We start from the raw sequence: 14,517 nt of genomic DNA on the forward strand, positions 1-14,517 counted from the left end.
GAGAGTGGAAATCCTTGTCTTCTTCCTTATCTTAGAGGACAAGTTTTCAGTTTTTCACCGTTGAGGATGATACCAGTTGTGTGTTTGTCATAAATGGCCTTTATTATGTTGAGGTATATGCCTTCTAAACTCTACTTTGCTGAGAGTTTTTGTCATGAACCAATGTTAAATTATGACATGACTATTTTTTGCATTTCTTAAGATAATCATACGATTTTTATCCTTCATTTTGATTATGTGGGGTATCATGTTGATTGATTTGCAAATATTGAACTCTCATAGTGTCCAAAGAATAAATTCCTTTTGATTACAGTGCATGATCCTTTTGATGTTTTATTGAATGTGGTTTGCTAATATTTTGTTGAGGATTTTTACATCTTCGTTCATCAGAGATATTGGCCTTTTAAGTGTCTTTGGTTTTGGCATCAGGGTAATACTGGTCTCATAGAATACATATGGAAACTTTCCTTCCTCTTCTATTTTTTGGAATAGGTTGAGGAGAATAGGTGTTAACATTTCTTTATGTTCGGTAGAATTCACCTGTGAATCTGTCTGGTCCTGGACAATTCTTTGTTGTTGGTTTTTTTTTGTTTGTTTGTTTGTTTTTTACTGATTGAACTTTGTTACTAGTAATCAATCTTGTTTAGATTTTCTTTTACTTACTGATTCAGTTTTGAAAGATTATATTGGTAGAAATTTACTTCTTTAGATTGTAGAGTTAGTTGTCATACAATTTTTCATAGCAGTCTTGTAATCCTATTTCTGTAGTAGCTTTTACTATTCAATTCTTTAACTTCTGATTTTACTTATTTGTGTTCTTTCTCTTTCTTGATGAGTCTAACTAATGGTTTACCAATTTCGTTTTTCCTTGCAAAGCCACAGCTCTATTTTTAGCCTCTGTTTTTCTCTGTTCCAGTCTTTAGGTGTATGGTTAAAGCATTGGAGATTTTTCTTTTTTCTTAGAGGTCATTATCACTATAACCTTCCCTCTTAGAAGTGCTCTGCCTATGTCCCCACGATTTTGGCCCATTTTGTTTCCATTTGTCTTCATGTATTTTTTTAATTTCTTTGTTAATTTCTTCATTCACCCACTGGTTGTTTAGACAGAATAGACTTTAAAACAAATAATGATAAAGAGATCTATCCAACAGGAGGATATAATAATTGTAAATGTCTATGCACTCAACATAATATATATATATATGTGTGTGTGTGTGTGTATATATATATGTATATATATATATATGGCAAATATTAATAGACATAAAGGGAGAAGTTGACAGTAATACAGTAATAGAAACAGGCTTTAACACTCCACTTACATCCAGACAGAAAATTAATAAGGAAATAGTGGCTTTAAGACACACCCTTGACCAGATGGGCTTAAAAGATATATACAGAATATTCCAGCCCAAACCAGCAGAATACACATACTTTTCAAGTGCAAATAATACATTCTTGAAGATAAATCTCATGTTCGGATCAATACATTTAAAAATACAAAAATCATATCAAGCATCATTTTCAACCACCACAGAATGTAACTAAAATTCAATCACAGAAAATGAAAAATGGGGGTGAGGGGAAGAAAAATGTACAGGCTAACAACATGCTATGAAACAGTAAATGGGTCAACAAAGAAATCAAAAAGGAAATAAAAATGCACCTCAAGAGTAAAGAAAGTGGAGAGGAGAAGTGAATTGGGGAAAATTGGAGGGGGAGATGAACCATGAGAGACTATGGACTCTGAAAAACAATCTGATGGTTTTGAAAGGGCGGGGGGTGGGAGGTTGGGTGAGCCTCGTGGTGGGTATTACAGAGGGCACATGTTGCATGGAGCACTGGGTGTGGTGCATAAACAATGAATTCTGGTACACTGAAAAGAAATTTAAAAAATTAAAAATTTAAAAAAAAGAGTAAAGAAAGTGGAAACACAATGGTTCAAAATCATTGTAAGGTAATAAAAGTACTTCTAAGAGGAAAGTTTATAGCAATATAAGCCTACCTCAAGAAACAAGAAAAATCTCAAAAAATCTAACCTTACACTTAAATGAACTAGAAAGAGAATAAAGCCTAAGGTTAGTAGAATAAAAGAGCAGAAACAAATTGAAATAGAGACAAAAACCAATAGAAAAGATCAATAAAAATCAAGATCTGGGTCTTTGAAAAACAAAATTGATAAACCCTTAGCCAGGACTAAAATAATACCTGAAAGAAATGAAAAGTTACAATCGACACCAAAGAACTAGAAAGGATTATGAGACTACTATTAAAAATTATATGCCAATGAATTGGACAACCTAGAAAAAATGCTGAAATTTCTAGAAATATGCAGTCTTCTAAAACTAAATTAGGAAGAAATAGAAAATATTAAAAGATCCATTATGAATAATGAAATTGATTAGAAATAAAAAACTTGCAACAAAAGTTGGAAGAACCAGATGGCTTCACAGGCAAATTCTACTAAACATTTAAAGAAAAGGTAATACCAATTCTCTGCAAACTATTACAAGAAATAGAAGAGGAAGAAATGCTTCCAAATTCATTCTATGAGGCCAGCATTTCCTTGATACCAAAATCAGACAAATAAATAAACTAAGTGCAGGCAAATATATGTCTCTGAAGAACACAGATGCAAAAATCCTCATCAAAATATTAACCAATTGAATTTCAAAATATGTGATCATTATCCTTGACCAAGTGGAATTTATTTCAGGGGTAGAAAGATGGTTCCCTATCTGCAAATCAATCAATGTGATATATACATTAACAAAATAATAGATAAGGTTACCTGAATAGCTCAATTGGTTAAGAATCCAACTCTTGATTTCACCTTGGGTCATCATTTCAGGGTTGTGAGATTAAGCCCCACATCAGCCTCCATGCTGGGCATGGAGCCTGCTTAAGATTCTCTCTATGCACTCCCTCTGCCCCTCCCCCGTCTCCTTCTCAAAATACATACATACGTACATACAGGATAAAAATCATGATTGTCAGGATGCCTGGGTGGCTCAGTGGGTTAAAGCCTCTGCCTTCAGCTCGGGTCATGATCTCAGGGTCCTGGGATCAAGCCCCGCATAGGGCTCTCTGCTCCACAGGGAGCCTGCTTCCTCCCCTCTCTCTCTGCCTGCCTCTATGCCTACTTGTGATATCTCTCTCTCTCTGTCAAATAAATAAAATCTTTAAAAAAAAAATCATGATTGTCTCCATAAATGCAAAAAAAGTCTTTGACAAAATTCAACACAATAGATTTAGAGCAAACATACCTTAACATAATAAAGTTACATATTACTGACCCAGCTAATATCTTTTTTTTTATTTAAAATTTTAAAGCTTTATTTATTTATTTAATTTATTTTTTTTTTAATTTTCAGCATAACAGTATTCATTGTTTTTGCACCACACCCAGTGCTCCATGCAATCCATGCCCAATACCCACCACCTGGTTCCCCCAACCTCCCACCCACCACCCCTTCAAAACCCTCAGATTGTTTTTCAGAGTCCATAGTCTCTCATGGTTCACCTCCCCTTCCAATTTCCCTCAACTCCCTTCTCTAACCCAGCTAATATCTTACTTGATGGTAAAAACTTAAAAGATTTTCCTCTAGATCGGGAAGAAGAATGTTCACTCTCACCACTTTTATTCAACATAGTACTGAAGTCCCAGCCATAGCCATCAGACAAGAAGTAAAAGGTATCCAAATTGTTAAGGAAGAAGTAAAACTATCACTATTTCAGAGGCCATGATACTGAATATAGAAAACCCTAAAGACTTCACCAAAAAACTATCAGAATAAAGGGACTCAGTAAAGCTGCAGGATACAAAATCAATACAGAATTATCCACTGCATTTCTATACACTAGTAACAAAAGAACAGAAAGAGATATTTTTTAAAAATCCCATTTACAGTTACACCAAAAAAATAAATATATAAATACCTAGGAATAAATTTAACCAAGGAGGTGAAAGACTTGTACTCTAAAAACTATAAGATGCATATGAAAGAAACTGAAAATGACACAAATGGAAAGATATACTCCTGGAAGAAATAATTGTGTTAAAATACCTATACCACCCAAAGCAACCTATAAATTCAATGCACTTCCCATTAATACATCAATAGTATTTTCCAGAGAACTAGAACAAAAAAAAATCCTAAAATTTGTACGGAACCACAAAATACCACAAAAAACAAAGATTAAAGAGATTAAAGAACAAAGCTGGAGTTATCACATCCCAGATTTCAAACTATACTACAAAGCTCTAGTAATCAAAACAGTATAGTACTGAAAAACAGATACAGAGAGCAAGAGAACAGAATAAAGAGCTTAGAAATAAACCCATGCTTATATAGTTAATCTGCAACAAAGGAAGTAAGAATATACAATGGGGAGAAGACAGTCTCTTCAATAAATCGTGCTGAGAAAACTAGACCACTTTCTTACACCATGAGTGCACAAAAATAATCTCAAAACAGATTAAAGACCTAAATGTGAGTCCTGAAACCATAAAAGTCCTAAAACAAAGTTTAGGCAGTAATCTCTTGTATAGTAGTCTTAGCAATATTTTTCTGGCTATGTCTCCCCAGGAAAGGGAAAGAAAAGCAAAACCAAACAATTGGAAATTCATAAAACTAACAAGCTCTTACACAGTGAAGTTAATCACCAGTATAACAAAAAAGCAACTTATTGAATGGGAGAATATATTTGCAAATAGTATATTCAATAATATCCAAAATATATAAAGAACACATAACTCAACACCAAAAAATTAAAAATGTGATTAAAACATGAGCAGTGGACCTGAATAGACATTTTTCCAAGGAGGAAATTTAGGTGAACAACAGACAAATAAAAAGATTCTCAACATTACTAATCATCAGGGAATTGCAAATCAAAACCTCACCCCAGTGAGAATGACTAGTATCAACAAACATCGTCAAGGATGTGGAGAAAAGAGAATATTTGTATGCTATTGGGAATGCAAGTTGGTGCAGCCACTGTGAAAAGCAGTATGCAGTTTCCTCCAAAAATCAAAAATAGAAATACTGTATCATCTAGTAATTTCACATCTGGGTATTATTCAGAAGAAAACAAAAACAGTAATTGGAAAAGCTATAGACACCTCTATGTTTATTGCAGCATTATTTACAATAACCAAGACATGAATGCAATGCAAGTGTCCACTAAGAGATGTATAAAGATGGTGTGTGTGTGTGTGTGTGTGTGTGTGTGTGTGTGTGTGTGTGTGTATGTATATACATATATATATATACACATGATATGTATAATGGAATACTAATCAGCCATAAAAAAGAATTTTCTCTTTAGGAGAGCAGAAATGGACCTTAGAGTACTAGGCTAAAGTCAGAGAAAGATAAATAACATAAATTTCACTTACATGAGGAATCTAAAAAAGAAGACAAATGGACAAACAAAAGAAATGAAATTATAAATCCAGAGAAGAATTTGTTGCCAGAAGAGAAAGTGGGCCAGGGTATATGTGAAAGAGTTGAAGAGGAATATGAGATACAAACTCCCAGCTATAAAATAAATACATCATGGGGATGAAAAATACTACATAGGAAATATAGTCCATGATTATGTATTCACTTTTTATGATGACCAGTGTTTACTAGACTTATTGTGGTGAGCACTGCATCTTGTACACAACTGTTAAATCATTATTATATACCAGAAACTAATATAGTATTACATGTCAACTACACCTAATTGAAATATTTAAATAATTCAATATTAAATGGCTTGCCTGCTTTCTCAAATACAATTTAGATTGTTGTTCTTTATGTGTGGTTCAATCAGCCTTTCATAAATAGCCCAGCTACTCCACCCAATTCTTAGAACCTTGACACAGTATTTCACTTTCATTCTACTTACAATATCATTTCCTTGCTTCCATCAGATTGACTATGGTTCCCGAAGAGATCATGACATTATAGACCCAAAATCTTGCTTCAGATGATAGTAACAAAAACAATAAAATACTGATAACAATTAATATCTACAGAGTGTTTACTGGGTGAAGACTTATCATGAGTGATATCATTAATCCTTCACAACAACTCTAATGATTTAGGTACCATTTTACAGATGAGGAGGAATATTGAATCTTAGGTGACAGATGGAGATTGATGCAGTTAGAAATGGAACTCAACTCTAACATAAATCAAAGCCATTACAATACTATGTCTAACTAACAGCCTTGTGTGTATTGAAGAAGTCTGTCCATTAAAGAAAAATTACCCCAAGAAGAGAATAGATACAATCCTATTTGGTGAATTTTTTCATTTTGCTCAATAAATTTTGTTCTAGTACCCGGAGGTCCTAAAGCCCATGGTGCCAAAAAGTGAACATTATTAAAATCATAGCTGTTAATATAAACATCACCAAGAGATAATTTGTAAGGGTGGGAGAAAAGCAAAATATTTAAATTACGTTTGCTAAATCACTACCACTTACTCTTTAAGTGCCTCCTCTCTGCTCTTTAGGAGATCAACTTAGGAGAGTCTTAGAAGATGATTCTGGAAAAGGAGATTCCATGTCAAGTTTTTACAAATGGCTAGAGACTCAAATACAAATACATAACCATTGCAAACAGAGAAGCTTTTTTGCAAGATCAGATGCGGATTTATTTGTAAATTTCAAATAACATTGAACTGTAATTCAATGGCTATTTTAACAGACACTTAGCTCTCTTGCCTTGGATAGAGTAAATGGATTTGACTGCTGAACAACCCACTTTTGAAATGTTAATCTTCTCAGAATACACCCTGGGTCACAGAAGTTATCAATAAAGATGAAGCAGGGCACATAAAAGACAAAGGGTTTGGACCTCTGTGGGTTAACCTCTGTGGTTCTCTGAGAGAAAAACACACAAAACATGAAGTAGACCTTAAAAAGCATAAAGAAGGATAAAGCAGGAGGTTTTCCCCGTTTTTATTGGCTCCATTCCTTTTCCAGAAGAACTTGAAGGAGAACAACAAAGGAAGAGAACTGCCTGTCCTTTACCTACATGCTACCTTGCTACTCTCTCTCCTCATCATGAGTGGAGGATGAATAGATAAAAGCGTGGAAGGAGGAGGAGAATGTGATGAAAGACTCAGCAGAATGGCTTTGGAGAAGTTCAGGCATCTGTAAAGTTCAGAGAAGGAATTAAAGGCCCAGGAGAGAAGGCAAGATTTTCTGCTGCCGGCATCTAAGATGTGACTCAGAGAATGTCTGTAGGTACTGAGAGATGCTTCTCCATCCTTGGTCAGATCTCTATTACCTGCCTAAAAAATCTCCAAGGCTGAAGTCAAAACTAACTTTGGTTAAGTATCAAAATCCCTTGTGGAATTTAGCAAACCTGTATATGCCCCACCTCACCCCAAAGGTATATGGCAAGGCTGGCAAGACCGGCAGGTTTACGAAAGTTCAAAGCGATTTTGATGCCCCCGGGACTGAACACCAAGGAAATAATGACAGACAGCAATGCCATTTAACTCTTAGGTGCATGCAGACTTTGTGGGGATCTTGATAAAATGTTGATTATGAACCAGTGGGATTTGGAGTAGGGCTTGAAATTCTGTATATCTAGCTGACTGCTCGGTGATACTGATGCTATTGCTCCCTGGACCCCAAGTTGCATGGCAAGGGTTTCAAGAATCTGTCTTGGAGTCAGATTATCTGAATGTGAACACTGTGCTAAAAGGCCAGGATACTTCTCCTTCTCTAACATTGGCTCCTTCGTTCTGGATAATAACAATTTAAAAGGGTCACTTGTTCAGTGGAAACAGAAGGGTTTTTTTTGGTTGCGTAATATTGTCCATGCTTTGAATTTAAGTTAAAGCTTTGTGTTAGGAGAAAGAAGATGGACTTTACATAGATTTCATTGGCTTCTAAGTTAGAATTCCCCAATCCCTTGCACCTTATTACACCCTTCTCCCAGAACAATGCCATGACTGCCTAGATTGATTTCACAGGGTAGGTTCAGGAAGGCTAAGAGAGCTCAACTGGAGAGAAGTCTTGCAACTGGTCTCTTCTATTCCCAAAGGACTTACTTCTGTATCAGTAATCACATTTTATTTCAGCATCCAGTATTTCTTCACAAAAACAGTGTCTTTATCTATAGAATAAAAAAAAAAAACATGGTGATGCCATTAGAAGCCTACATCAAGGCCTTGGGTAAAGTTCTTCAGTTTCTAGTGAACAGCAAGAGCTCAATAAATGGCTTATTATAACAGCATTCTTTCTACTTAGCACTCACTGCCATTTTTGGCAGAAGTGGGCTAGTGACTTACAGAAAAGAAACAGAGTCAAGTTTATGGAAGAACCCAGTCTCTGCCTCTGGTTCAGGTGGGTAAACTGAGTCCACTTTATTCCCAACCTCTCTTCCCAGGGCTTTTTTCCCAGCTCTCATGAGGCTGTTTTCATTGTCCAAATACGGACAAGCACCCTGGATTTCTCTGATAAAAGAACTGGGAGAGGGAGCAGAAAACTTTTTGTCCAGTGAACCTGGATAATTAATTGCTGACCGTTTACTTCCTATGTTTGAGATACGTGTCTAGAGTAATGAGGAAGACTTCTCAAAAAAATAAATAAATAAAAGGAAAAACTGAGTTTATAATTCAGCCTGAAGGTGCATAACTTTTTATTTGCCAGTTCAGACTTGAGCTAAGAATCACCTAATCTATAAAACACTCAGTTCTTCATGAGTTCAATTAAAGCCATGGACGCCCAGATGCAGACTATTCGGCTTTGTGTAGTGATTAAATTGCTCTGGTTCAAATGGAATCTGATTTTTCTACTTTTTTCAACATGCCACCAAATTCTATACTTGTGTTCAAAAGGCCAAGATTAATCTGATCTCCATCGCTGTCCATATTTCCTCCTAGTTTCTCCAGCTAAGCACTTCCACTAATCTTTGCAGAAGGGGAGATTAATGTAAAAGGAATGATGAAACATTTGATTTATATTAGGTGCTTGTCATTCTTCATTAGCTGCCCCTGAGTCACCTTCTTAAAGCCCTGCAAACAGAATAAAATGGGATATGCCAATAGTCCATGTAGCATATTAATAAGAAGAAATGTAAATGGGAGAAGACTTTCATTTTGCCAGAATAAACAGAGCAATATGCAACTCTCCATCTCTCAGCTTTTTGTACTTTCTCCAGGGGCTCGGTCCAATTAGCTATTTCATATTAATCACTATTTGTGCACTTGATTCCTCCTATGGCAGCTTTCCATTTTCAGTTGCCCAGAAGATCAAAAGGCTTTTTATATTTCCTCAGATACTCTGCAGGATTCAAAAAAGGAAAATAGCAATATTTTGTGTGTATATTAGAATTTATCCTTTTCAAATTCATTCCATGTTTTAGCTCCTTGACACTCAAATCCCTTACAAAATGGTCAAGCCATGTGTGCACCTCAATAGCTAGTATCAAACTTTGCATCTAGTAGGTACTCAGAACAATTTTTTTTCAAATGGATAGATCTTCATTTACCTTCATGGCAGGTAAAGAAAATGATTAACAAAGATTCTAAGGGAAAAAGAAGATGGAAGTATTTAGGAATTAAGGTTAGATGTGCTCCCATTTCTCTTGGTAACTTTTTTGGATACTGACAGATAAGCAAACTTCAGTAAAAGGTTTAATAAACCCTATACAAAGTATAATGGAGCTACTCTGACCAAATGAACTACAAGTAAAAGTATGTGAGACAAGTCCACATCAATGGTATAATTAAAATATTTATAGCACTTATATTTTCAGACAGTATTTCTTTAAACTATTTTTGTAAAGTAGCCCAATAACCCAAATCAATTAGGTAATTGGTCTTTTCATTTTTCCTAAAAATACTTGGGGTCAATAAACTTTTAGTCTGTACTAAATAAATGCATTAAAAGAATAACATGTATTGGTTCTTCCTCAGGCTTTTACATGAACTAATATTTTAGAGAAATTAACTTTGTTTTTGAAGTTGAAAATTTAGATCCACTTTCCTTTGAAGCATATATGGATATGACATCCTTAGACCTCCCTTTCAAAGAGTTTCTAATCATTCTTTTAATGATCTGTTTTGCATTTTCAGAAGAGCCACCTATGTTAGCATTATTGGTCATTTCCTCCTGGAGGATACTGACTTACCAAAGACCCTAGATGTGCTGGTAAGTATTACATGAGATATGATAGATAAACCCAACTGCCATGACTACAAGTGATTGGAAAAGAATGGCTCTTGACTAGGTTACCTTTCCCATGCTTTTGAAATACCATCTACAACACTGAGCGAGTTGGTTTGGGGAAGCAGGTCCAGAGGCTGAGGCTTCCCTGTTTTGAGCACCTACAGCTGGCCATGAGTCAAGGCATGAGTTGGGAAAGGACAAGAGAACAGTTAAAAAAAAAAAAAAAGTGAGGACAGATGCAGAGAGAAAATGGGAAATGGGTATGACAGGCAATAATTCTGGCAAAAGTCATCCATGACTTTCCCCCATATAAGAGGCTTCCTGATTGCTTGATTTGAACTACTTCAGATTTCCTTATAAGATAATATCTTACATGCTGAGGCAGCATTTTTCACTTCTTTTTTTCTTTTTGGGTTGATGGCTTCAACTTCTAAAACCACCAGAAACATATAATTACATGAAGAACAAACTACCATTTTCTAGAGAGGGATATTGTTAAAGGAGAATTTTATGCTTTACAAATGAAAAGTAAAATACAAAAAGTGGAATTGCACACACACACAAAAATCATAGAAACCCAGGTCTGTGAATGAAGAACCCAACATTTATCCCACATTTGTTTTATGAAGATGAAGCCAAGTAAGTTGAGTCCTTAGAGTAAAAGGAGTTTGGGAGACATACACTGAAACAAATGTGATGCCCTATTTAATTCATTAATTCCATTTTCACAAAGTAGACTCATTCAGTAGGACCTGACAGTTTGACATGGATTTTTTTTAAACTATAATACATTTTAGAGGGAAAAAAGTCAGATTTTTCATTTGAGAGGTAGCATGGATCATGGGCTGTGGAGGCAGACAGACCTGAATTTGAGTCTTAGAATGAGCTCTTACTTCTTTGCTACCTTGAGGAGTTTACTTTGTCTACCTCAGTCTGGATTTCCTCATCTATTCATTGGGCCAAATAATAAGTGACAATTAGTTTCACTGTTGCCTTTTGGTGCTGGGGGGAAAGTGACTGAAGATCTTTTAATATGTGATGTACTTTTTATGTGAATCTGGGTGGATTTTTATTGAACTTAGAATCTGAAGCATCAGAATATCACCATACATATGGCATTCTGTGGCCCAAAAGCATTTTCGTGAGGTACTATGACATTTAGTTCTCCTCGCACACTCATTCACTTCTTCCACAGACATCTGTTAGATGCCTGCCTTGTGCCTGATCGTGTGCTAGTCAGCAGAGATTCAGCTGTGCAGATGACAGACTTAGCCCCTGCCCTCCTGGAGCGTAAACCCCCTGAGGCGGAGTTGGCTATTTTTACATTTTATTTTTTAAGATGATAAAAATAAGAATTAGAGCACGTAAGGTACTTGTCCAATATTTGCACAGTTGGAGAGGGTCAGACCAACATCAAACTTGCATTGTGACTTTAGAAGTAAGGGAACAATTGTTGTCTTTACATCTGTGGAGGGCGCTCTGCTTCTGGAACTGAGGTGCCTTAGACAGAATTAGAACAAGTCATGTTTCTACTGAATATATTTTTTACTGATTGAGTTTCATTTGCCTGAGGGCTGAAGCCAAGCTGGTGCTATGATTCATAAGTCTCATTTTCCATATGTTTGACTTAAGATTTTCCTTGACAACAGTTGATTAGCCACTCTTGTGATTTTAACTCACTAATGATAACTTGACCCGATTTCAACTGATTTCTCTTGGTTCAAGGCTCCCTGAAAAAGAACTCCATTGAGAGACGCCAGTACAGCTAGCATTCTCAGCTTCAACCAAACTAACCATCTCCATGTGCCAAGCCTGGTGTCAGTGCTGTCAGACTGCTTCACAGGTGATAGCCTTCTAGTCCTTTAGTTAAGTAACACACTAGTCCAGAATGGAGTAATGAGTTCCCAGATCCTATGCTGCTATAGTTCTGAAGATAAGAAAGCTCTAGATCAGTTTTATCATCCAAGTCCAAGGGGCTTTCTGTTTATATAATTTCTCTGCTCAGTGCCCTCAGCAGTTGTGCACTATAGATGGATAAAATCCAACATCCTTAGTATGGAACCAGATTTTTCATGACCTGGCCTTGACATCCTTTTAGAGCCTCATTTTTTACTAATATTTTCCACATTATCTATGTTTCAGCACAACCAAAATGCTTCTGGTCCTGGATCCTCAGACATATCATGGTGTCTACTATTTCTGCACCTAAATATTATGTCTGTAAGTATTGACTTGCCATTATTATGCTAATAACTAGACGGTGCTATGATTTTTTTCTATGTAATCCTCAACTAAAGAATGAGATCCAAAGCATTCATTTAGGGAGTCTATTAAAAGATGGCAGATGTCATAAACTCTTCTCCCTGACTTGATTTCATCCAATTGGCTTATAGCTATTTTAATGAAAACTAACAGAATTCTATTTATCAGAAAGACAGGTTATTGTGAGAAGAAATCAATGTGATGTCAGGTTCAGTGGGAAAGTGGGAAGTTTATAAGCTTGAATGGGTTGGCATATTCTATTTCAGTGAGTGCCATCTAATGTGACTGTGATGGAATTTTGCAAGACAGACGGACAGCCAGGACATATAAGGGAATGCTACAGTGGTAGGAGTAATTATTAGATTTCTAAGCTGGAAACTAAATGAGTGTTGGGTTTTGGGAGCCCAGACAACATCCCACCTCTTATCAAATTATATTCTTTTTACAACGTATTTGAAACGAGAAGAAATTTAGATCCTATATTAAGTCTTTTTGGTAATTTTGTTAAGAACAAGGCATTTTCTATTAAAATGGTGCAACTGCACAGCTCTCCCTCAATTTACTGAATTCTATCTTTGGGCAGGAAAAATCCTTATAAAATAAACCAATGAAAGCTGATAATACTACATCGCAGGGGGTGATATTAAGCTAAGTCCTATAAATACCGATCCTAATAGCTATAAGTACTCATCAAGCATCCAGAAACTCATATTTTAGTATTCAGTGACAATGATTTGGTCTATAAAAAGAAAAGATGTTTTCAAAATCTGTCAAGCATGTCCCCTTAAAATCACTTTAAAAATTATATTCCACATTTAACATTATTCACATTGAAATATTTAAACTGGGAAGCATTTTGTTCAATAAGAATGTTAGGAAGACAATCATGGTAAACTGATTAGTCTTAGATGGCTTTTAATAGTGATGATTTTGGCTGCATTCACATTTACTTTTTTACATCCTTCTTAAAATAGTCATCCTTTTCTGCTCAAAGTCTATAAGACAGGTATGACTTTTTTGGAATTCATTCTGTTTTGGATAATGTTACTTTCAGGTCAGCTCAGTATTCAAGGTAAATGACTAAGGCTGACCTTGAGAGAGTTACTCAGCTTTGCTGAACCTCTGTTTATTCATCTGTGAAATTAGGGGGTAATACCAGTACCTACCTCATAGGGTTGTAATAAGGATTAAGTGAATTAATACACAGCGTGTAAAGGCTTAGAAGAGTGATTGGCACATAGTAATTTCTTAGTAAATAGTAGTTATTATTATTATGACCCAGAGCAAGAGCAGAGTTGTTGTTTTATTTTTTTAAAGAAACAAGTAAACTTTAGAAGCATGAAAGATCACAAGTGAGACGTATTATTTCTCAGAACCTGTGTTCAGATATCATTATGTCTTCCCTGCATTGCTGCCACAGGCTTCTAAATGACATTCCAGTTTTACATCTTTCCAAAGACATTCATCTGGAGTGATCCTTTGATAACTTAGATCTCTGTAGATCTGATCCTTCAGACCACTCCAACTTTCTCTCAGTCCTGTCATTATCTCCTATTTAATGTTTTCTGACAGAAACATACTCCATTCCACTCCCATTATTCCCTCTCTTCCAATACCCAACCCACACAGCTACACAAATTCACCTAGAAAATTCTCACCAACTGTTCAAGCCAGGCACAGACTTCACAATTTATCCAGGAATTTTTTCCTCATCTTTTTCAGTCATGTCTCTGAGTACCTCATTTATGCTCCTTGGCACCTTGTACATCCTTATCAAGCTAGGTCACTATTATCTATTGTATCTATTGTACAAGTAATAGTGAATTCACTTTTCTAGCAAAACCTCAAAGAATAGGAGGCAATAGAATTGAGCATACCATAAATAATCACTAAAATATTTACTGATATTAAAAGCTCAATGGAATATTTTTTTATTTTTTTAAAAGATTTTATTTATTTGAGAGACAGAGAGAGCAAGAGCAGGAGGAGGGGCAGAGGAAGAGGAAGAGGCAGAGCAGGGAGCATGGAGCCCAAGGTGGGGCTGGATCCCAGGACCCTGAGATCATGACCTAT

The 14,517-nt window shown here is 35.7% G+C and overlaps 1 long non-coding RNA gene across 1 annotated transcript in view; it reads left to right on the forward strand.

The window, feature by feature from the left end:
* The first annotated feature begins 10,095 nt into the window (after window positions 1-10,095).
* Window positions 10,096-14,517, forward strand: part of LOC111156959 — a 29,130-nt gene continuing 24,708 nt past the window's right edge. Inside the window, exons 1-2 of the long non-coding RNA XR_002641265.1 lie at window positions 10,096-10,164; window positions 12,325-12,402. This is a non-coding gene — a long non-coding RNA (uncharacterized LOC111156959). The remainder of the gene's footprint in view (window positions 10,165-12,324; window positions 12,403-14,517) is intronic.

This window comes from Enhydra lutris, unplaced genomic scaffold (genome assembly GCF_002288905.1).
Source record: "Enhydra lutris kenyoni isolate GAN:26980312 unplaced genomic scaffold, ASM228890v2 scaffoldscaffold50, whole genome shotgun sequence".
NCBI classification, from domain to species: domain Eukaryota; kingdom Metazoa; phylum Chordata; class Mammalia; order Carnivora; family Mustelidae; genus Enhydra; species Enhydra lutris.